Source organism: Pocillopora verrucosa, chromosome 1 (assembly GCF_036669915.1).
Source record: "Pocillopora verrucosa isolate sample1 chromosome 1, ASM3666991v2, whole genome shotgun sequence".
Taxonomy (NCBI): Eukaryota; Metazoa; Cnidaria; class Anthozoa; order Scleractinia; family Pocilloporidae; genus Pocillopora; species Pocillopora verrucosa.
In genome coordinates this window covers 11,741,636-11,766,623 of record NC_089312.1, presented here as the reverse complement: position 1 = coordinate 11,766,623, position 24,988 = coordinate 11,741,636, and the positions used below count along the sequence as shown (strand labels likewise).

At 39.9% G+C, this 24,988-nt stretch overlaps 1 pseudogene; it reads left to right on the top strand.

The window, feature by feature from the left end:
- Nucleotides 1–1,008: 1,008 nt before the first annotated feature.
- On the top strand, nucleotides 1,009–2,542 carry LOC136281835 (uncharacterized; annotated as a pseudogene).
- Nucleotides 2,543–24,988: the final 22,446 nt, after the last annotated feature.

The window sequence follows — 24,988 nt, the reverse complement described above, 5'->3', positions numbered from 1 at the left end:
CGGCTGCAGATCTTTTAAAATGATTTTAATATGGTTATATCAGAAGAATAACTAAAAACGAAGCACATGATGTGAGATTTGTCGCTGCCAAATCGAGAGTGGCCCCTCTCAAGGAGCTCACAATCCCGCGGCTAGAACTACAATCTGCAGTTTTGGCTTCCAGATTTCAAGTCTAAATAAAGGAAGAGTGCCGTTTCTAGTTTGAAGAGACTTTCCTATTTACGGATAGTGCCATAAAGTTAGCGTGGATACGTAGTACAGCCAGACGGTATAAACCATTCGTGTCTAGTAGAGTGGGAGAAATCCAAAGCAACAGTGACCCGGCCCAATGGGAACATTCCTGGCGACCAAAACATGGCAGATGATGTTTCACAGGCCATAGCAGTTTAGAATTGTCAGGAAGATGGGTAACAGGACCAGAGTTCTTATGCTTGTCAAAAGAGCAGTGGCCCCAAACCAAACTAGAAGCAAACCAAGAAGAAGATGTAAGAGAGAGTAGGAGAACAAAAGAAGTAGGCGCAGTGGTAGTCACGCCGTGTCATTAACGTCGACGCGTATTCAAATTGGAAGAAGTTATTGCGCGTGATAGCATGGGTGCTCAGAGTGAAGAAAAGATTGCTTGCTAAAGGGAAACAGGAGGAGAATGAAGTCAAGGACTGCTCACAGATCAATGTCGCACAGAAGAGCCTGCATAGTTGCCTTAAGAAAGACGACTTCAAGATGCTGAGTCCTTTCATAGACGATGAGGGTATAATCCGAGTCGGAGGACGTATGGACAAGGCAATTGTGTTTTTCGAAACGAAGCATCCTGCCTTGCTACCACATGACCATAAGATATCCCGTCTAATCACACAGGAAGCCCATCAATGTGGACACTCAGGGGTGGCAACAACAGCAGCCAAAACGAGAACAAAGTACTGGATCTTGCAAGTTCATGACCTGGCCAAGACAGTTAAATTCAAGTGTGTCACTTGTAAAGAAATGGAGCCAAAGACAAAAACGTAGATTATGGCTGACTTACCTCATCACAGAACAGCACCAGATAGCCCGTCATTTTATTACACTTCGTGCGATTACTTTGGTGCTCTAACTGTGAAAGTTGGAAGAAATAAAACAACAAGTTAATTTTACTCGCCTGAAGACCAGAGTAGTGCATCTTGAAATAGCTACTGACTGCACCATGATGGAGTTCATTCAAACGCTGCGCAGATTCTTTTCCATTAGAGCGTACCCCGCTATGGGGATGAGCGACAATGGAACACAGATGATAGGCGCTCAAAGGGAATCACGCAAGATGATTGAAGGCTGGGACATCGAGAAACTTCGAGAGTACTGTGCTGATAAAGGCATGAAATGGAGATTCACAACCCCGGCAGCCCCACACCAGAATGGTTGTGCCGAAGCACTGGTGAAAAGCTGCAAGATCGTTCCTGAAAAGGCGACGAGAAATCACATCTTCACGCCGTTTGAATTGTACACATGCCTGTGGGAAATCGCTAATTTAGTCAATCAACTTTCAGTTGGTCATTTTCCAAATGATCCGGATGACGGAGCTTATCTGTGTCCTAATGATACGCTGTCGGGCAGAGCGTCCCTACAAGTTCCGCAAGGACCCTTTCGTGAGACTTCAAAAACTCATTAATAATTCATAAGCCCATTAACCTATCAAATGGTAGATAATACATCACGTGCAGTGACTTTATATCGATAAACCTCATCCTTATTAGTATGTGGTGTTTTATCAGATATAAAGACACTGCACGTGACTTATGAATATTAATTAATTATCAACACAGAAACTGACACAACAAATGGTGGGAACATATTTAATGTTCTTTCAACCAATTTCACACAGTAAATTTACTTTTGCACCAAATCAATAGTACAGTTGTGAAATACACATCTGGAAAAATTCTATATTCCATTAGTACAGTAATCTGGTAAAGGCATATTAGACAATACATCATCTGAAACTTCGAATTCGAGATCAGTTGGCAGAAGTGAATCCAACTCGTTTTCGCCAACCTCTAAAGTTTTTCTCGTATGCTAATTTCTTACGTTCACAAAAGCATAATTGTTATGAACTCTCTTGACACACGCTTTTCCAAGAATGTTTTTGAAGCCGTTCAAAAAACTCGCAGCACGTGTTTTATCGGGTCAAAAACCACTCGGCTACGCCTCGTGGTTTTAAACCCGATAAAACACTCCTGCCCGTTTTTTAAACATTACAAGAAACCCCAGGAGGAGAGTTAAATTTGTCAAGAGGATTGTAGATTTTTTTTGGACAAGAGACGTATTTCCGTTATTCGTACCACGTAAGAAGTGGAACACAAGCAGACGTAACATTCTAGTAGATGACTTCGTTATGGTAGCTGAACCAAATACAGTTAGAGGCGAATGGATCATCGGAAGAATAGTAGATGTGTACCCCGGACAGGATGGGACAGTGAGAAACGTGAAAGTAAAGACGCCTTCTGGCGAGTACTCAAAACCAATTACAAAGATTGCAGTGATACAGCCAGCCAAAGGCTTTGACCAGTAAAATGATGAAGAAACATAGTCCTTCATCGGGGCGGAGGAAATGTCACCGTGACAAAACATTGTTAATGATTGACAATGATCGCAAACAATTTGATTGACACTTTTAATTGTTTCGTAGATCAGATTCATAAGGTTTCAGTTCAGTTTTTACACGTGTTTCACTTGCCAACCAGTTTTTTAAGTTTTTAAGAGTTATATTAAGACCAGAGTCTAAAGTTAACGGGAAACCGGCTACAGCAGTAAGTCTTAATTAGTTTAGTTTGTACTGTTGGTTCATTACCCACTTTTTATAATCGGTGTTGTAAATACCCCAATTTTTCGTCGTTATATTGCATAATTGTGTTTCAGATCGAATAATTCCTTCAAATAAACTTGATGATTATACGATTGAAGGTTTCCCGGCGCTTCGTATTGTGTCAATTGTCCAACGGTCCATTTCGTTAGAGGGTTAGGTATTAACAAATACCATCTGATGAGATGATTTCCTCTTTGGTGATTGTAATACAATATAAACAGCTTCTTGTGCACTGATCTTTACATTGTCTAGAAATTTTTTACCTACAGTTCTGACTGATTGCTCAAGAGCAGCATCTTATTTTTCGGCTTCATTAGTAGTATAGTGGTTGTGGGTACAGGCTCAGTTCTTCAAACTGCACCCGAACCACGTAACTACTATTCTTCTGGCCCCATATAATATCCAAAAGTTTTGTAGTTATAGTGTAGCCAAGTTTTGATATGAGATATTGGATGAAGTCAGATTGTGTGAAGTCACATTTTGATGCTGGACATTGGATTAAGTCACATTATGTGAAGTCACGTTTTTGGATATAGTATGTCACCTTCTGGTTATAGCATACTAATTGCAACTTGTATTAAATTGCGCTCAGGTTTTTTTTTGTGGACATTTAAATTATATAATCCTACGTTATGAAGAATGGTTATGATTATACGGATCCTTTCATTGATAACTCAGAATTGAAAGATGCTGTAATGTTAGACCAATATATGAAGACACAAAACTAGAAGCTTGTGAATTATTTCAAGAAAGTTTAAAAGAATCGAGTAGACTGATTGGAAACTTGGTGAAAAAATTAAAAATAATACCTCGGTAATAATTATAGAATGGCTTGTGATTTTGAGAAATCATGACGCATTCAGAAATTTAGGAAATGTAGTTTGTTCTATTTGTGATAAGCAATTACAAGGACAAGTGGTGAAAAATGAACCATGTTATGTGATGATGGAAGAAGAAAATGTTGATGGTGCATATGTTTGTAAGAATTGTGGTAAGGATAATGGGTATGAAGTAGCAATTGAATTTGTTGATTATTATAATAATTGCTTTAGGATTGTACATAAATCAGTCTACCATAGAAGTTTTCATATTGACGATATCCTTATGGATTTGAGTTGCGAATTTAATATAAAAAATTAAAATTAAATCTGTTGACAATAAGAAAAAGATAATGAGAATTTTTGGTGAAAAAGAGTTTGTTATTCCTCAAATTTAGGACATTCCAGTAACTACATAAAAAAATCAGATTTTATAAACAATATTAGAATGAAATTAATTCAATAATTGGTGATAGAATAAAGGAGATCATTCAGAGATAAATTTCTGTGAATACTCCTTATCTCATTTTTCAACTAGAGGACACATATTGATGATGACATCATCAAGAACCCTCACCTGAGTTAAATAATCTTGATTGTCATGTGATTTGCCTCATAAAGGATCGCAAATCAACCAGTATTTTTAATATGATATAGAAGCAAAACGACATAGCTTGATTTTTTTCCTTATAATTTTTATTTCACTTTCAGTCTAGCTGTACACCTGATCTGGATATAGTCCCTAATACACTTGGATCGAGTGACAACCACCTGCTATAGTGCCTTATACAACAAGACATGCCGATGATAAGTTACATAATAAATTCAATTGTTTAAAATGTATGCTCTCCTGTATAGCCAAATTTTTTTATGATAAAATTGTTGTAAGGATTTGATTTCATCCATCTGATTTTATCAATACTGGGCCGATGGGTAATTGAAGTGCACGGTCGACAAGGCTTGGATTTTCAGTATTTATTAAGTGAATGTAATCTGTGGAAAAGCTGTAAATGTAAAGCTGTGGAAATTGTGAAATCACAAACATTACCTAGAGATCTTTCCGTGCAAATGACATATCTGGCAGTAAAACTTACATTCATCTAGCCTTGTGAGAACATAGAGTTATAAACTCGCCAGCAATAAAATATCCTTAGGCAAATCCTTGATCCTTAGACAAATCCTTTGTGAAAACATGCATTAAACATATTTTACTTTCGCTTGGTGCGACACGAGACAAAACTGCTGTTACATAATAACGAGACAGTCCATGAGGCCTTGCGGCCCTGAGATTAGTTTTAAGTCCAGTCCGTGCGGTTGAGGTAAAGCAACAAATACTGTTGTCTTTATGATTAAATTAAAAAATCGTTTTAGTTCCTTTCATACATATTTCTTTCGATTATTTTAATTGATCAGTTGAAAAACATAATTTTATAGTTTAATAATAAAAAATGATGAATATGTTCCTCTGTCTAGAATACCAGTGCTCTAAATCTAGTGTTATGGCTCCCTTTGGTCGACAACATGAGACGTAGATAATATCAATCCAATGACCCCATGTATTTCCAAAAGTAACAATTCTTGAAGGGTTTGTGTTATTTTGATTTGTTACCTTGGGATTTAAAGTAGTTGCAGATGACTTGAGGCAGTCTGAAAAAATCTGATAAAAACCTGTTTCTTGAATAATCAATTCACCTCCATTTTTAAACTGAAATGTGATGAATGCGACATTACTGTATTTGCATGGGATAAGTTTCTAAGTTTAACGGATTTTTCATTATTATGCTCAAGATTGTCATTTTATAGTATTTGTTACGATTTGTAATAGTTATTTAATCTATTTATGTCAATGTCATGTATCTTTTTAGACACAGGATTTTGATTATTGGCAGGATCAACTACATCCATTTTAACCTTCTCATTGAAATTGATGACACCATTCTTAACCGCGTATATCTTACCCTGAACACTTGTTGAGACATCATTGTGATACCCTATAACACCATAAACAACAACAAGTACCTGCAAATCTTGAGAATGCTATGTCGCACATGATGGTCTGCGGTTTTGTTACTATTATGCGCACGCATGCCATGTGCGCCTGTCGTTGAATGTAAACCGTCATGCTTGATTTAACCTTGTTGTGTTTTACTATGTTGATTCGACGAGGATTTAGATCCTACGCAGCAACCAGAGAAACTTCAAGCTTTCGCCACTATGCCGATTGGAAAGATTGAAACGTTTGACGAAACGAACGACGATTGGAACGCCTATGTGGAACGTATAAAGCAATACTTCATCGCCAACGAAATCAAGGACAACAAGCAAGTGGCCGTAATGCTAAGCTTAATGGGAAACAAAATGTATGGATTACTACGCAATTTGGCCGCCCCAGCCAAGCCATCCAGCCTGTCTTTCAAGACTATCGTAGAAACACTACAGAAGCATCTGTCACCGAGACCACTGCTCATAGCAGAATGATTCCGCTTTCAAATCAAAGTGCTCTGTGAGCAAACTCGTGAATTGACACATGATTTTTTAGATTATGTTTAATGTTATCTGGTTTAGGGAATTTTGTGGTTGATTGTCATATCTAGAGTACGAGCAGTAGTTCAGTGTTCGCTAATGTAGCAAAGAAACAAAGTAACGTTGGGATAAGAAGGCATTACAATTGAAATGATCATGCTATTACATTTGACAAGGTGGATGATGTCATGTGTTTTAAACGTCTATCATTTTTGTTTCTGGTTCAAAAGAAAAGGTTGGAAGTAAATGTGGGTGAAAAGTGAAATTTACTGTCTTTCGTTGTAAATATTAGAAAATCAAGGCAATACTGTCTTAATGAAAACATTAACGATTCCCTCTTTATCAAATGAGACAAACGGGAACGAGTTTTGAGTGATATAACTAAGCCAAGCCTGCCACCGTCATTTTGGATCTCCGCCTGGGTAGATTTAGGTCACGTGCTAGGCAACGTATGATCAATAACAAGATAGAATTTCATTTCAGGCCTATTTATCAATTTTGTGGTGTGTAACTTTCGCATTTTAGTACGTTGTTTGTATGTTGAATCTTCAAATTGTCTTGAAACTTAAAAGAAAATTGTTCTTTAAAAATTCACTGAAAATCGGCAGCTAAAATTGTTTGTTTAGGTGTTATCTGATTTTCGTGTTAACTTGTTATTTCGTCAGTCGCCGGCATCTTTTGTTGCTTCTCACAGGAAAAACACACGCGACGAAACGTAATGATCAATTTTGTCCTCAATCTCACGCTATAACAGAAAAAGCTTTTGAACATCTGTAAACTCCGAGCGCTTCGCAGTAAGTGATATTTTCAATGAATCTTCGGATTGTTTTCAAGTTCAAGGACTGTAAATTACAATTTTATGAAAAACGAAGGTTGTTCTGTTATTTCAGTGTGAATCCTTGCATGCCTGCCAGTCGCTGGCGCCGCTTGTTGAAACTAAAACGAAAAAAAAAACTCTTTTAAGATTATCATTGGCTTCTTTTTCACCCCACCACTATTCTTAGCAACAAAGGTCGCCATTTCGTCTGTTTATTGCTCGCCAAAAACTATAAAATGCACTCAAAAGCCTAAAATCTAAAAAAAGTTTACAGGAATCGACCAATCGAGCGAGCGAATGCTATTCCCCACATCGTATCTATAACTCGCTCTTGCGCATGCGCGCAATTCACGAGTTAAAAAGGAACCAACTCGAAGGTGAAACCGTAAGTTCTTACCTTGCTGAATTCAAGAAATTGTCGCTGTATTGTGAATTCGGAACTAACTTGAATGACGCGTTAAGAGATAGACTAGTGTGTGGACTACACAATGAACTTATCCAGAAACGGCTACTCTCCGAGCCAGATTTGTCATCGGCTAAAGCGTCAGAAATTGCCTCAGCAATGGAAGCGGCAGCAAAAGGCACACTAGAATTGAAGGGTATTATTAATAAAGAGTCTGAAGTCAACAAAATAAACAAGGATAGCGAAAGAGTTCCTAAAGGGAAAGATGATGTCAAATCAAAATCTCAGTGTTATCGATGTGGGGGTAGTACACACGGGTCAGCCGAGTGTTACTTCAGGAATGAAACATGCGGAAAATGCGGGAAATTAGGCCATATCCAAAGAGTATGCCGCACAGAAAGAGTCAAAACTCTATCCGACGACGAAGGGACGAGAACCCCAATCTTCACTCGTTCGAGGTAGATGATGAGCGCGATGATGATAGCTTGGTGGCATCCCTAAAAGTCAACAATGTTAACCATGGGGTAGTTGGTGACGTCATCTGGGTGAAACCAAAAGTTAATGGCCACACACTGAAGATGGAGCTAGACACAGGTTCAGCGATATCTACACTCCCCTTGGAGACGTATAAGGAAACCTTCCCAAACAGACCTCTGGTTGACACTACCGCTATTTTGAAAACCTACTCAGGAGATATTAATTGATTAGTGAAAAAGCCCCATTCTCTGCTGCGTAATTGGTGTTATCTAATAACAACAACAATAATAATAATAATAATAGCAGTCTTTATACAAGGGGCTCACGTCACTGGAAAGTGGTGTTCTGTGAGGCCCTGTAAAATAAAATAATAGTCATCATAAATAGATAACAAGTTAAAAACATAAAAACTATGAAATACACTTAAATATGTTTACAAAAGGTACTTGGTTATTTAATCAAATAAAAAGTGGAATTATTAAAGAATTGTACAAGGTGACTCGCACTTCTGATAGTAAAAGATGTTTGGCAAGTCTCAGTGAGCCGATCCTTTGATTTATTTTGGCAATTAATGATTTGATGTGTTCATGCCATGTCATGCTGTTATGAATGACTACACCGAGATATTTGATTGAATCTGTTCTTTCAAGTTCTTCATTATCTATTTCCAGCTTGATACCTTGGTCGTTTGCAACTTGCAATTGTTACCAAACAATGAAATGAAAACTTTGATTTTTGAGTGTTCAATGTCAGATAGGTGCTGTTAAACCATTCAGCTAAATTGTAAGGTCGACATTTAGGTGGTATTGAATATATTGACTGTGTTTTCCACTAAAGTATATCACTATGTCGTTTACATACAAGATCGTTGACATATATGAAAAATAGCAGAGGGCCGAGAATGCTACCTTGAGGTATTCTAACGAGAACCTCACGAGGATGGGACTAGCAGCCTTCAACAGATGTTACGTGGTACCGACTATTAAGGTATGGGGCAAACCACTCTACGGCTTGGGGGTCAGTGCCAATAGCCTTGAGGTCTTCAACAAAAAGTGCATGGTCCACAATATCGAAGGCCTTGGAGAGGTCTAGGAAAACTGCTCCAGCAAAACAGCCGTTATCAAGACTGAAGTATGTTGTCAGCGAAATGGGCTAGAGCAGTAACTGTTGATAGCATGGGACGGAAAACAAACTGATTTGCCGTAAGCTGTTTGGAGTCTGATTAAAAAAACTGTACAGTTGCTGGTGTACAGCTCGTTCAAGATTCTTGCTGATGGTTGGGAGTACAGTTATTGGTCTGTAATTGTTACAGTCCATCCTTTCGCCCGTCTTAAATTAAGCAGACACCACCAATTTTCCAGATCAACGGGAATGTGCTTGCCTCAAGTGACCGGTTGAATAATTTGGTCATTATAGGTGCCATACACTGAGCCCAATCCGTTAATAATCGTGCACTGAGACAATCTAATCCTGTAGCTTTGTTAGTTCGTAAAGCTTTCAGTTGCTTGAGACCAAAGGATTCAGTGATAGCAGAAAAAGTGAACAAGTTTTCTTTGCCAAAAGAGTGAGAGTAGGCGGGTGCGAAAAACGTTTTACTTTTGTTAACTGCAGATTTAAGTTTTTCTTCAATTTTCATCGCTAGCTTGTCTCCAATAAGAGAGAAATGCACATTTAGAACCCGGGCTATAGCGCTTTTTTCAGTGTGCAAAACGCCATCTGCCTCGTCGAGTTGGACTTCTTCGAGGAAGTCTTCTTCTGTCTCACTGTCTTCCAAAGCTCCCTGGGATTACTATTGTTCTTGCTAATGAAATGCGAGTAAATTCCGATTTGCATTTTTTCACCTGTTTGTTTACAAAGCCCTTGATCTTTTTAAACATTTCCCAGTGGTATCTTGAGTTCGTTTTTCTTGCCTTTCTATGATGAAAATCTCAGTCACGCATGGCATTTGACAGGTCAGATGTCATCCAAGGTGTTTTTGTTCCTTTTATGCAAGTTTTCTTGTTTGGCGCAAGTCTGTTAGCAACATCAGTAAAAAGAATGTTCCACATTTCCACAGCAGGATCTACATCTCCATTTACAGCAATAATGTCCCAGTTAGTTTCAGCTAAGTCCTTGATGAAGGTTCCTTTATCATACTTGTATAGCAAGCTAAATGGTGAAAAATTCAAGAAGAGATCTTTCAGTCATATTCAACAAGCTAAATCACAATCAACGATGTGAATGAATAAAATTCAAAAGAAAAGTATTTCAGCCATATTCAACAAGTCAAATTGCACTTAAGGATGTTTAAAATTGATAAAATTTAACAATGGAAGAAGAAAAACAATCACATTCATCTGTATACGATCACAAGCAAGAGAAGTGCGGAAAATCGATCTACAAATCCCATGAATCTTTGCATGGTATATTGCCGGGGATTGGGAATGACGAGAGACAGTTAAAGGTGGCTGACAGTATTTCCTCCTTCACGGATGATTGGGAAGGGTTCTTTCGGTCGCTTGTGGATCTCCTAAACGATTGTGAGACGTCCTCAGTTTCAACTAGAAACTATCACAGTACGTTTGGAACATGCTGTTCTTTCTTCACAGTAAATCCTACCTCTAGTTCCTGGAGGGTCTGAGTGTGGAACCTTTTTGCGAGAGCTCTAAAACAACTTCACTTTGTTATCCATAGAATGGACTAGACGACAAGAAAACTCACACAGTGTACTAATTTGGCAATTTCCTCTCTGGAAACTCCTCCAGTAATTCACACAGGTTCTTTCGGCCGGCCAAGATTGCAAATAAGCAGAGATGCATTAACCCAGTAAAGGTCCTTGGGATTTAAATGGAAGCACCAAGCAAACATGTTAGTAGTTTCGAGGTGGACCATAAAGAGAAGAGTTGTAGAGTTTGGCCTGGAGAAAATCATGGGGTTTACTGACATGGCAAATGAACAATTTGATGGCGTAGTGCGACAGTTTATACAAGAACATGGGTTTGTAGTTGGAAGCCTCATTATAAATGGCTACCTAAGATCGTTTGGGATTCAAATACAACGGCATCGACTAAGGTCAAGTATTGGCCGTGTTGACCCAGTAAATGTTACAAGAGAGTGTACTCTGTTTCAGGACCCAACAGTTTGTGGCATATAGATGGGCATCACAATTTAGTCAAATGGGGGATTCGTCGTTCGTGGGGCAACTGATGGGTTTTCGAGGTGCATAGTATACTCTAAGTGTTTCACTAACAATAGGAGTGAGACCGTGGGGATCTATTTCTTTCTGCAACACGCATTTTTGGTTGGCCATCATGTGTGAGAACAGACCACGGTGGGGAGAATATTAAGGTGTGGGAGCTGATAGAAGAGGCAAGAGGTTCAATTGACGATTGAACGTCTATAGAGAGACGTTTTTTGCATGTTGTGTCACATTTTCTACTACACTTTCAAGGCAATGGAGGAATCAGGTGTCCTTAACCGTGGCAATGACATTCACCTCTTTGTACTTCATTTTGTTTTCTGCCAATAACAAATAGAGGACTTGAGAGGCTTACCTCTGCCTAGAATAATCATCCGATTTGTACTGAGCGCATTTGGTCCCCTCTTCAAATCTGGACAAATGGCATAGTTGACATGCGAAATAACAGTATTGCTGCAGTATCAGATTTCCACCATGGTACTGCCATGGACGACCTTGAGTGGTTTGGTTATGATTCTGAACCTGTACCTGGTGATGACGGTGTTCGCGAAGTTGATCCACTGGAGTATTCTGACAGCTTTGGCATTGACGTGTACCTGAAGGCATTATCAACAATTTTGACTTCCATTAGTAAGTGACCCTGCTCATCCACTCACAGGTAGCTGAAATCTACAACTTCAGGAGTTATATAAGTACGCTGTTGTTTTTAGACAGTGCAACAGCCACTAAACATTCACCCTTTTGTGTTATTAATTTGTTCTTAGATGTTACGAATTGCAATTTTTTAATAACACCTTTTTTATGTTAATTGCCCGGTCAATGTTATCTGATCATTAGCACCCAAAGGTGGCCATGGCCTTAATGACCTAGTCCTGTTGAAATTTTAAGTCAGTTAAGTCCTAAAGTTACCTCTGGACAAATGTCATTTCAGAAATGGCACAAGTTTTTTACAGTTTGCGTAAAAATTGCCTAGTTGGGTGACTTGGTGAAGCTAGAGAACAGAAACTCAATATAAAATTAACTATGTTTTAATCAAAATAATCTCGATCTTAATAAGGTTTTACAATTGTTTTACTCTACAACTACGAGTTTACTCTCTACTTTATTAATCTAAATCCATCCTCCATCCACAAACATTTGAAAGAAAATTAACTTGACAAGTAAAAGATCTCAATATCAAACTGGACCATTAGGAACTGTGGACGCAGGCCAAATGACAACAAAATCTTTCTTTTTTCAAGTGGACGTTTTTGTTGAGGATGTTTTTCTCTTCTGTTCACCATGTACTATGTACGTTTCAACTTTGTCACAAGTTCCCCTCTCCCATCATTGCTAATGGTCCACTATATACAAGTGCTCAATCTTAAACAAAGGTCTTTGAAGAAGCCTCAAGATAGGCAGTCCTGTACTGTAACCTTCAAAACATACTCTGGAGAGATAAAGTGATATTTTAAATAAAAAAAATATTTCAGTATCATTACTAGCTTTAACACAACTCCTAACATGACCTACATTTACTAACAAGGCATAACCTGATTGCTAACATTTCCTTCATGTTCGAGTTGTGTTCTGCTATGGTGAAAAAGAAATTAACAAAAGCGAGAACAGATAGCAAACTCTTCATATTTAATCATGGTATTCGAGCAACAAGTCGATCACCAGGTACATTATGTACAAACAATGAGCTGTCCATAACAAACTTAAGCTAGAACGATTAATACAACATGCCTCTTTTAAAGAAGGTTTTCGAACCGAAAATCAGCCTACAAATATAAGCACATAAGTCTTAAAAATTAAGATCAAAGCTCCACTGTGTTCTCACTCAGCAGACTTACTAATAAAGTCACAATACTTGAAAGTCACCGTCCTTTGAGAAACAAAATCCTTTGAAATACACAATCTATTGAAAATAAGAGTCCTTTAAAGGTGATCTCAGTTTTATACAAAGTCTGGGTTTCTAGGCAGCTTAATTATACGTCTAGAACGTGTTCTTGGCAGTGGTGATGGTGAAACGGCTGTTTGGCTCCGGTTGTTGTTGCTGTTTGGCCTTCTTTGGTGTCTCTTTCTCACTGCTACTGACAGGTGGTGATTTTCCTACAGCGCGTGGAGTGTCTGCCGGAGGTTTCTCTGAAGGTGTTGGCGGAACAAGCGGTGTTAGATTCTCGTCTGACAAGTTTACTGGACACCTTACCGGGATCTGTGCATGGGGTCGCTGCTGTACAACAGTAGCAAAACGCGGATTGAGGTCACGCTTATTTCGTCTAATCCTTCTGTTGGTCTTGTCATTGGCGATCCAGTATGAATTTGGCGAGGTATTTTTTGACTCAGTATACCCAGGTTTCCATTCATTAATTCGTGAACCAGATGGGTTGGTTCGGCAGGTAGGTGTAATTGTCCCGCTTCATAGGCTTAAGATGTGCTGGAGCCATGCTGAGACGGATGCTGGTTCGCCTGCTGTAGAATAGCTCGGCAGATGATGTTAGAATGTTGCTCACTGAAGTATCAAGGTATGTTGTCTGGGCTTTGGTGATATCAATGTACTTTAGTGCTGCAGTGACAGCGTCGATTGTCTTATCCACAAGGGTGTCATAGGTGAGAAAACCAGAGTAGTAATCAACCTTGATTAGGGCATGTTGGCCTCGGAAATTCACCAAATCCATTCCAAGGATTTCCATTGGATGAGTTGCTGAGATCTGTCGTTCTGGAGGTCTGGGCTTCTTGTTGCTGTGCCTTTGGCACTCATTGCATTTTTGGACCATCTTACTGATGTCATCTTGTATCTTTGGCCAATACACAGTGTGTCTTGCACGTTGGAGCATTGTGGTGAGAACTTTGTTGTGTATTCCGAATAAAAAGGCCAGGAACACAGTAACTAGATCAAGATGGCGGAAGAACTATTTTTAATCTAAACAGAAAACCTCGTGTACAATACCAAATATGGAAAACAGGTCTCGTGACACTAACTTCTACGTAGAACAGGGAAACCAAAATTAGGAAAAATCTAACAATTTCCTCCCTTTTAAGATTAAATAGTACACTAATGAAAAGAAAGAATAAAACAAAATCCAAGAAACAAATTTCAAAGTATCTTAGATAACATGTTGGTACTGTGACCACAGAAAGAAAACACCACAGTTCCCTCTAGCCGCAAACATAGTCCTTCAACTTAGGAGGTGGTTTAACCAAACGACCGGCACGGGTGGTAATCAATTCAGGTTTCGGATCTAGTTGATGACCTTGTGGTTCTGGAGGGGAAAACTCCCCAATAGGCGTCACAGCCAAAGGTGGTGCATCCTTCCACTCAGTCTCCGTAGCTACAGGCAGTGTGTCATGTTCGACCTCCTCCGGAACAGCACAATCATCAATCGTTTCCGCTTCAGGTGGGCAAAGATTGCTATCCCGTAGCTGCTCAACATGACGTTTCCAGGTTTGGTCGTTTACCTTGACTTTGTACAGGACTGGACCCGTTTGTTCAATGATGGTGCCACGCACCCATTTTGGACCTCTGCGGTAGTTGCGGACCCATACGTTCTGGTCTTGGTCAAAAGACTTTAAAGTGCGGTCATTGGGCTGGAGCAACTTCTTGTTAACTTTTCTTGAAACATCCGGCTTAATCAGGTCCAACCTTGTCTTAACATTCCGACCCAGGAGAAGCTGTGCAGGGCTAAGCTCAGTAGTGGCGTGTGGCGCTGATCGATAAGCTAACAGGAACCTATCAAGCTTGTGTTGCAGGGTTCTACTGGACTTGTCAGCCTTAACTCCTTTCTTGAAACTCTGTACTAATCTTTCCGCCTGACCATTGGTTGATGGATGGTAAGGTGCACCAGTGACATGCTTTATACCGTTCGCAGTTGTAAATTTCCTAAAGGTTTCAGACGTGAACTGTGGACCATTATCTGACACCATCTGGTCAGGGAGTCCCATGCGGGCAAACAGAGAGCGCAGCGTGCTAACGGTTTCTTCAGCAGTGGTGATCTCCATCACGAAAATCTCCGGCCACTTGCTGTGGGCATCGATCACTACCATGAGCATCTTTCCCTCGACTGGTCCGGCAAAGTCAATATGCAGTCTTTGCCAGGGAAGGGAAGGGTACTCCCATCGATGCAGGGGTGCACGGGCTGGATTATTTGCCAACTCTTGACATCCCTCACAGTTTCGGACGGCCCCTTCTATGTCCTTGTCAATGTTTGGCCACCAAACAAAACCCCGGGACAAACCCTTCATCTTGACCATACCAATGTGACCCTCGTGAAGCGTTTCCAAAACTCTCTCTCTCAGTTTGGCTGGGACGACTACTCTACTACCCCACATTAGAACTCCATGATGAATCGTGATTTCGTTACCGCGATGGGCATAGTGGATGAGCTCTGGGTGAAGTTCGGTCCCTTGCCATCCTGACTGCACAAGCTCCAGAACACGGGAAAGTACTGGAACCCTACGGGTCTGCATTCTCAAGTCGTGCTCTGTAATGGGGAGGGCCTCGACAACGGTGGTATGGAATATTTCAACTTCATCGGGCTTGTCAGCGGGCGCTGATGGTTGGGGTAGGCGAGATAAACCATCACAATTGGCATGTTGCTTGGTACCTCGGAACTCGATATTGTATGAAAAAGCTCCTAGGAAGAGACACCAACGTTGAATCCTCGCTGCTGCTGTGACTGGCACAGCCTTCCCGGGGTCCATTATGTACTTCAAAGGCTGATGGTCGGTGACCAAGGTGAAGTGGCGACCCTCCAGGTACATTTGGAACTTCTTCACACCCCAGACCAAAGATAATGCTTCTTTCTCGATTTGTGAGAACTTCTTCTCTGTTTCGGACAGGGACCCGGAACGCATAAGCGATAGGACGCTCTACTCCCTCAGCAGTACGGTGTGACAAGACCGCTCCGAGACCATACGAGGAGCTGTCTGTGGCAAGAACTAGTGGTGAGTCAGGGTCATAGCGCATCAGAACCCTATCCTGTAGCAACATTTCTTTCACCACAAGAAAACTAGTTTGTTCCGCAGCTCCCCACAACCACGTCACATCTTTCTGTAACAGCCGATGAAGTGGAGCAAGATGAGTGGCCAGATCGGGCAAGAATTTGGCGTAATACTGGACCATGCCAAGAAAAGCACGCAGTTGAGTAACATCCTGAGGTTTCGGCATCTCAGTGATAGCCTTTACTTTCTTTGGGGATTGGTGCAGTCCTTCTGCAGAGATGACGTGTCCTAGGTACTCCACAAAACTTCTAAGGAATTTACACTTTTCTCGGTTGGCTTTCAAACCATACTCTTCCAACCTCTTCAATACTGCGACTAACCGCTCCAGGTGTTCCTCTATGGTATGGCCGGTTATAATGATATCATCCAGGTAACAGAAGACCCCTGGTAGTCCTTGCAGGATCTGATCCATAGCTCGCTGCCAGATGGCTGGCGCCGAAGCTACACCATACGGAAGGCGCTGGTACTGGAACAAACCACGGGTTGTGTTAATGGTGAGGAAAGGCCTGGAGTGCTCCTCAACCTCCATTTGTAAGTAAGCCTGACGAAGGTCAATGACGCTGAACAACGTTCCCCCACCTAGGCTGGCGTAAATATCATCAATGCGGGGAAGTGGGTACTCGTCTACCTCCAGCTGTGAATTGATGGTCACTTTGAAGTCACCACACACTCTTACACTGCCATCCTTCTTCACAGGTGTCACAATTGGAGCAGCCCACTCACTAGTAGCTACCTTCTTTATAACTCCTTCAGCTTCCAGCTCTCTCAATGCTTCGTCCACTGCTGGTTTACGAGCCAGCGCTACTGGGCGGGCTTTCCAGAATCGAGGCCGGGCATCCTCCTTAACTTGGATCCGTGCTTGGATATTCTTCATTTTGCCCAAACCTTCAGAGAAAACATCTCCATGCTTAATCAGGACATCTTCCAGGGCTGGAATGGTGTCGGATGTTTCCAGACGAAGTAAGGGCCAGTCCAGATGGATAGATTCCAGCCATTCTCTGCCAAAAAGGGTGGGTCCCTCATTCTTCACTACATATACGGGAAGTTTCTTTGACTGTCCCTGATACTGCACAGTCACATGGCAAAACCCCATAGGCTTCACTGACTCTCCTGTGTATGTGCGCAACTTCAAGGAGGTGTCCTTTAAAGGAATGTGGCGGAGGTAATCCAAATACACCCTCTCACTCATGACTGACACCACTGAACCTGTATCCAGCTCCATAGTCACTGGGCGGCCTTCAAGGTAGATCTTAAGTGAAATGGGCTTTGTGTTTTTAATGTCTGAGACATGGTACAGGTTCCCAAATTCTCCATCACTTTCTTCGGAATCATCACCCTCCATGACATTTATTCCAGCCTCAGTCATCTGTGAGGTGGCCTGTCTCTTCCTACATGCTCTCTGTGTATGTCCAATGATGCCACAATGAAAACAGCGTTCTTTCATGAAGGGACACTTTTGTGAGTTATGTGACCCTGAACAGTGGTAACAAGGTTTAGACTTCTTACTGTCCTTACCTCGGGGACCCTCGGCCCTAGGTGGTGGCTTGGATATGGCTTGTTCTTCCCCAGTTTTGACAGTGTCAAGTTTATTGACTGGGGTGCCTGGCCCTTGTTCTCCCTGAAGCACCTGAACATCTTTATTAGCCTGCTCAATGGCCAAACACTTTTGAACCGCGAGATCAAATGAAAGGTCGGCGAGTTTTACTTTCAACAATTCCGTAATCATCTTCGAGTCGCGGATACCTGAAACTAATCGGTCACGAAGGCGCTCGGTTCGCATGGCCTCTCCAAACTTACATTCTGTGGCCAAGTGCTTCAGCGTGGCTACATAATGACTAACTGACTCACCGGAATTCCTGGCTCGGTTGTCGAACTCATACCTCGCAACCAGCGCTGATCTTTCAGGTTTCAGTTGTTCCCGCATTCGCTCCACGATGATCTCATAGGTAATGGCGTCATCTTTCAGTTGTGTGGGGGCCACAAAATCCTTCGCCAATTGGTAAGTTTCCACCGGAAGGTTCGTCAAAAGTACGGCCTTCATTGTTTTAGGTTCCTTGATTCCATTTGCAAGAAAGTAAAAATCCAGTTGTTCGGTGTAGGACTCCCAATCCGCTCCCACCACAAACTTTGTCACTTTGCCGATGGCTTGACTCGTGTTAGCGCTCGGTGCTTCGTCCGGCATAATTTTATTTTCGTCGTCTCTGTCCCTTTTTGAACGTGATTTGTACGACCCACTCCTGTTAACCGCTTTTGCTTGATCAAAGGAATCCCATCCTCGTCGCCAATTGTTGTGTATTCCGAATAAAAAGGCCAGGAACACAGTAACTAGATCAAGATGGCGGAAGAACTATTTTTAATCTAAACAGAAAACCTCGTGTACAATACCAAATATGGAAAACAGGTCTCGTGACACTAACTTCTACGTAGAACAGGGAAACCAAAATTAGGAAAAATCTAACAAACTTGATGTGCATCATTCAGGCGACTGGAGTTCCTGGTCTCATGCTTTTAGGGATTTGATAAACTGCTCTATAGCTGATCAAGAATGGCCTTGTGCTTCAATATGGAGTCATTCAACACAGGGCATTGAACGACCTCACACTTGTTCTGTTCCTGTAAAACAGAAAAAAAGAATCATTTCATTCAACTGCCTGCAGAAATGTGCTCCAACTATTATTACAATGTAACTATGCTGCTGTCAGATGAAAAGTTTCCTCTGTTTACTAGAGTACTTGAAGAATCTACTGCATTTAAAAGTGATTGTAAGGAAAATGCAGGATTTTGTGGACAAATAAACCTACAAGTGTAAAACACTAGTGCAGCAGAATACAAGAAATTGAACTCACTTTTAGGTTTCTACTTTGCCCACACTCTTGCATGAAAGTCTCTTGCTCCTCCAAAAGCTGTCATCTTTAGAGATTTGCCAAAGGTCATCTGTAGACCCATCTTTGATGTAAATTCAGAATAAAAATGATGTTAATTACGAATTCTGGACTGTGTTGTCTTGTATTGTTGTTAGTAAATAAAAAGTAAAAGATGATGATAACTTACTATGGATAAGAAACTTTGGACATAGCTCTGATATCATTGTTGTAACATGCATGCATGAGTTGGAGTGAAACAAAGCAGACAAAATTTGTACACATTAAACAAGAATTAGCAACTTGATGTCAGAAAGCAATTTTAGCCTTAGCTGTGTATAAATATAGAGAAAAGAATTTCATATAGAAATATGATGTTAAATAATAGTATTATGATATTGAGGTTTTCACCTCAAATAAACTGAATTGTTTTAACTGCATTGTTAGCTGAAGGTGAAAATTTTAGGCCCTTACCCTTTCAACAAGGCCAGCAAGTTCACTATCACCAAAATCCACAAAACAGGACCTTCCAACTGCTTCTGAAAAATCCCCAGAGGCTATGTACTATTAGATCCCAGGGGTAAGATAAGGGAAGCCAGGTCCACCTTGAATTATACTGTGTGCTATCATCCTCCCCAAACTTCAATGAAAAGTGCTCGTTGATACTGTGGGGATTAAGTGTGCCAATCTGGAAGATAAATTTTTGTTCTAGTGTTTTGCGGCTTTCCAAACTGCCTAGATGTAAGGAAAGGCCGCAAACTGCCATATGTTGTTCTGAGTGATTAGGGAGATTAAAGTGTTTAGCGACTGGTTTGGATGTGTCCTTGTCATTTCTTTCCACGTCGCAAAGGTGTTCTGGGAATCGGTCACCTAGTCGTCTTCCTGTTTCGCCAATATATAACTTATTGCAATAAGTGCAAGTTATGTAGTAAATGACATTGGTGGAGGTTCACGTAAAGGGCTAACGCTCGAAACGTCAGTTTTTTTACTCATTTACGGTGGCCAATTTACGTTTTCAACCCAGTTGTTATACTCTCCTACCGATGCAGCACCACAGTTTCTTTAGAAACTTACCCCTTTATATATAAAATTTACATGTCAATCAATTTATTAAACTCTTGTGATACCAAAAAATGTTTATTTGGAGGCTCTTTTGATTGTGTCATTTTCTTGTTCTGTGTCTGTGTATGTAAAAGTTTGATGATTTTTTCTCCTTTATCCTCTTGGAGATTGACATAAGGACCAGTGTCTTGTTTGTGCTGTTTAACACCTTTCGTGTCCTGTCTCTGGTGTTTTCGTTGTTTATGATTATTGAATTTGTCATAAATTTTCTCTCCGATTACCTGGCCTGTTTATCTCTCACATGTTCTGCACCTTTTTCAATGGCCTTTGTTTCTGCCTTAGTAGCGATATCTTTGGCAGCTTTTCCTGTCAGTTGGAGGCAACCTTGCCTGCGACTTGTTTTAAAATATCAAAAATACCTTCACCATTTTGAATCATTTCGGTATTGTGCCTCATGGTGTCCACATTGTAATATTTATCACGACCATTTTTGTCTCTGATAAGTCGTACTCTTGACATGTACATTATTGTTACATATTTCACTCTTCTTTCAAAATCAAAATCAATGAAATTGGAATGTTGTTGAAATAAAGAGGCCTGTCAAGTGCATCTGTAAGATGTATATGCATCTCTTTTATAATGTTTGAATTGATTTTATCGTACGATGCTCTTAGGCTCAATATGCAATGGAAAACTCGAAGGTAGATTATTGACAGATTAACAATACAGAATATTGGAACTAACACTAGAAACAACACTATCACAATGATGTTCGTGTGAATGAAAATGTTATCTACCGATGTTGTGATGTCTGGAAGTTTTGTTCCACATGATGTTGCTGTGACAATATCCTTGTAAAATCCAAGAAGGTCTGCAAAGTTACCAGTTTGCAAATCCTCTTGGTAATTTGTTTCAAGCAGTATCAATACTCTGAAAAATGATGGAAGTATTTTCACCTTAATACCTGGTTTTGAATGCCTCTTTGATTCAAGTGACTGTTGTATGAAGTAGCTGATATCACCATACGAAAGTTTCCCATTCTGTAATGTCACGGTTGTCCAAGTAGTTCCACTATCATGATTATTTCGATGTAATGTTGTTGCAGTTTGCTGAAACATTGTAGGAGCTCTGACTCGTGATAACAGAGTTGATGGCAAGATAATTTTAGTTTTCGTCAAGTGTCAATTGTGGAGTGAAAGTGTTGGTGAAATCATGGCTTTTGGACTTTCTTACTCCATGAACTGAATTCAGAAATAATGGTATATTCATATATTATCAGCCTATATTAAGTGTTGCCGGATGTATGCATCATGTTATGTTTTAGTTATTACAGACAGTTTCAACAATTCATCAAGTATCTGCCATACCTCAATTCTCAGTTGTAAGTTATTGTTACCTGCACGACGTGAGTAATATAGTACTTGGAGCTTTCTAAGCACATTCACCAGTTGTTAGTAATTCCGTGTTACAATTATTGGGCGGTAATTTTGCGCTGGTGTTTTTGCATACATTACATTATGGATCCATAAAGATGAGAGATTATAAAATATTAAGATCAAACAATTTCTATAGTATAAGTGCAAACAGATAAAGATATTAAAATGTGATAAATGAAAGAAATAATATTGACATACTGCCCTGGAAATGGCGGCATTGAAACAGAAAGTCGATCAGGGACTTTCCCTAGGATATGGGTCATAGATGGTCTGATTTTTTTGACCAGTCATTAGCTTCACATTTTGTCTACGCAATTACATAACTCTTCACAAAAATTTTATAAAGTTTACTCGAAAAGTTTAGTTCTGTGTTTGGTAATGTCTGTATGCATATGATATCATGCCACCTTTGTGAATGTATGCATATGGTCAAAGCAGGATGGTGATACTTTGTTTAGCTTGTAACTACCAAGTTGATGATTATTGCCTTTAATCGTTTTCATTTTATGATATATCTGTTCGTTGTTGAATAATGTATTTTCATAGTCAGTGTGTTTGATATCTTTTCTCATTACATTCCTTTTGATTCCTTTTGCTGTTTTGTCTCCTTTGTTTTTGTCTTTTACGTAGCTGTACACTTCTGATTGTAGTGAATTCAGTAACTGGTATACCTGCCACCTCATCTTCGAATTTTCCAATGACTCTCTTATATGTTTTGTCAAAATATTTGGAATCTTTTGGATATTCATAGTTGTTGAGTCTGTCTTGCCATTCCATAAATCTTTGTAAACATTCTTTGTTTCTATATGATATGTTCTTTTATGCCTAATTTAATGCATAAATTTGTTTAATGTATTTTCTACCCACAGTTTAACACTTTTGAGCTATTTGCCATGAAAGGTTTTTGCGCTGTTCTCGGAAAATGGCGGCTGTGGAGGACTTGGATATGTGCTCTTCTTGTTTCAAGGAGACGAAATACCGTCGCCTAAAGTGCCATAATCCTTTCTACAACAACTGCTCTGTTTTTTAAAGTGACGAAGATTGCCTAGGCTGGGTCATAAGAAAGTCAGTTGTCTACTGCCATGTATATTTCCAGGAGAAAAATTCTGCAGCAACAGTTACAAAATTCCTGTGGCATTTCGGACAGTTTACCTACAGCTTCTTCCAAAAAGTGAGGAAGACACTGACAATAGTACAGAAGAGTTCCGCTACCTTTGTAGACTGTTGAACACAATTCCTCGCGGGAATGTTTATTCAAATATATACCGTTGTACGGATCTCTGAGACTATTATGTTTTAGTTGATATATATGATATATTTCTATGGCATATGAAACTAGATAATTATAAGCTACTGCTGGAATTTCTTTACATAGAACTTGGAGTGATTCAGAAGACCGAGGTTTTCTTTCTTGCGTGTCTGGGTTAATGGTCAAATCAAGCTCCTTTGGTATAGTGACTCCTCGCTCTATCACACATTATGTAGGACAATATATGCAAGAGTTGCTGCGCAGACCCGATCAGTTGGCTTTCAAACTTTCTTAATTATAAACACCATCGTCCTTTTAACTAGTCATAAGCCCCCCTTAGTGACCATGCGTGCTCAACTTCACCTATAATTAAAGTAGTTCTACTGAGGAGATGGCACGGCATTTGTAAATGGCTTCATGAGCCACTGGCACAAGAGAAATGCTGAATCACCAGTAGTTAGTGGTGACATCATCAATGGTTTTCCCCATCTTTGGTATGTAACCCTCTTGGATTCTTGTCTATAGATTTGTAGTCTTAAATATTATGTCATCATGTGAATTGCTGGGAAATCTGCTATTGGCCCAAACCAATCTATAGTGGGTATCAACCATGGCTAATAAGACTAGTAGTTTTTAAAGTTATGATTTTCTTTGCAAGACTCAAGCCCACCTTGCTCCAGACAGTCTCCCACCACCCAGTGTTCCTTGTCAATCGACGACAGGAGCGGACAGGAGTAATGACATTTGACAGTTCTCTGTTTTGTTGCATCAAGGAAATCACCAAAGTAGACAAACGCTTAAAATGCGCCTCATTTTTAGGAGGATGATGGTTTTCCTTCGTAGAAAAACACGGCAACGCCTTCGCATTTCCCTAAGCATTTTAAACAGACTTATTCCTGTAAACGTTGAGTCGTTGTCCGCCATGTTGGACAGAAGGAACTTGTGACGAGGATTATATCACATTTTATTTGAGAGAAATTCATTTCGACATGTTTAATTGAACATGTGAATCAAAGTAGAATTCAATTAATTTGGGTCGACCCAAATAACTATTAAATTCAGCACATGAGAAGTTCGACTTATAGATATTGACTCATTGCCTGGCCATACAGATTGTTAGCATCAAGGTACATGATAAATTATGATGGTTCATCTTTGTTATAGTTTTTCATATATTTATTATTATTATCTTTGTTATAGTATTCCATATATTTGTTATTAGCCTTTCCATATCTGTTAGCAATTTAACTGATACCATAACATGTGCCTTTTTCAATGAACTGAAATATATCTATATCAGTCATCAATTCCAGTTTTATGTCGGTCATCTTCAGCATAGCATCTCATGACAGTCCAGGAGAAGTGAAATAATGACATGGCTTAAGTTTGAAGCACTGCAAACAAGTGCTTCTGATGATTTCAAATACATTAGCCAGAAGCAAAACATCATATCCAAGATACAGGTCATGATAATCACCCATTGTCTTGAGATTGGATGTTTATCACACTTTCTGTGCATGTTCATACTCTTTTTCAGGCAATTGTGTGTCATTTAACTTATCAAAACTGCACATATAATCATATGGATAGACTCACTTCTTTTTCACGGGATGTAATGTGTATTTCAAAAGCCTCATTTGGGAGATTACTCACACGCTTGTCCAAACTGCTTGACACAAATTGGAAACTGTCAAGGAAAACCAACTGATCACCAAGCATGAAAGCCACATATTTTTTTCCATATTGTTTGGAATAACATTGAGTTTCATCTGTTTTTCAACTGTACAGTTTTTTTTTTAACAATTTGACCGATTTCTTGCATAATAAAATGGTTATCATAACCTCTCAGATTACGGAAAATAACAGGAATATTCATATTTCTGACATCATTACGATCTAATTCGCTTCGCTCAGATGAACGTAAATTATTTACCGCTTAAATAACCGCAAAAACCAGGCGAAATCAGATATGGGTGGATCGCATGCGAACCCTAACACAGGAAATATTTACAAGTGATAATCGAGTGCTTGGTTTTCTCTGCTATGCAAAATATTGCTGTAAGAGGCCATGAAGAAAGTCGAAACGATATCTGGGAAGTGTCAGATATAAACAGTGGAAACTTTCTCGAGTTACTCCATTTACGATGCAAAGACTTGCCATAGCTGCAGTCAAAACTCCAGGCGCAGCTCCAGTTGCATGCTCAGTGGACATCACCCACCATCCAAAATGAGCTACTTGCAACAATGTCAGACCTTGTCAGACCACTGCTTCTACGGAGGGGGAAGTTCTGTACGAGCTCGCAAAAACAGCCATAAATAAGCTGGATTTAAGGTTGGAATACATT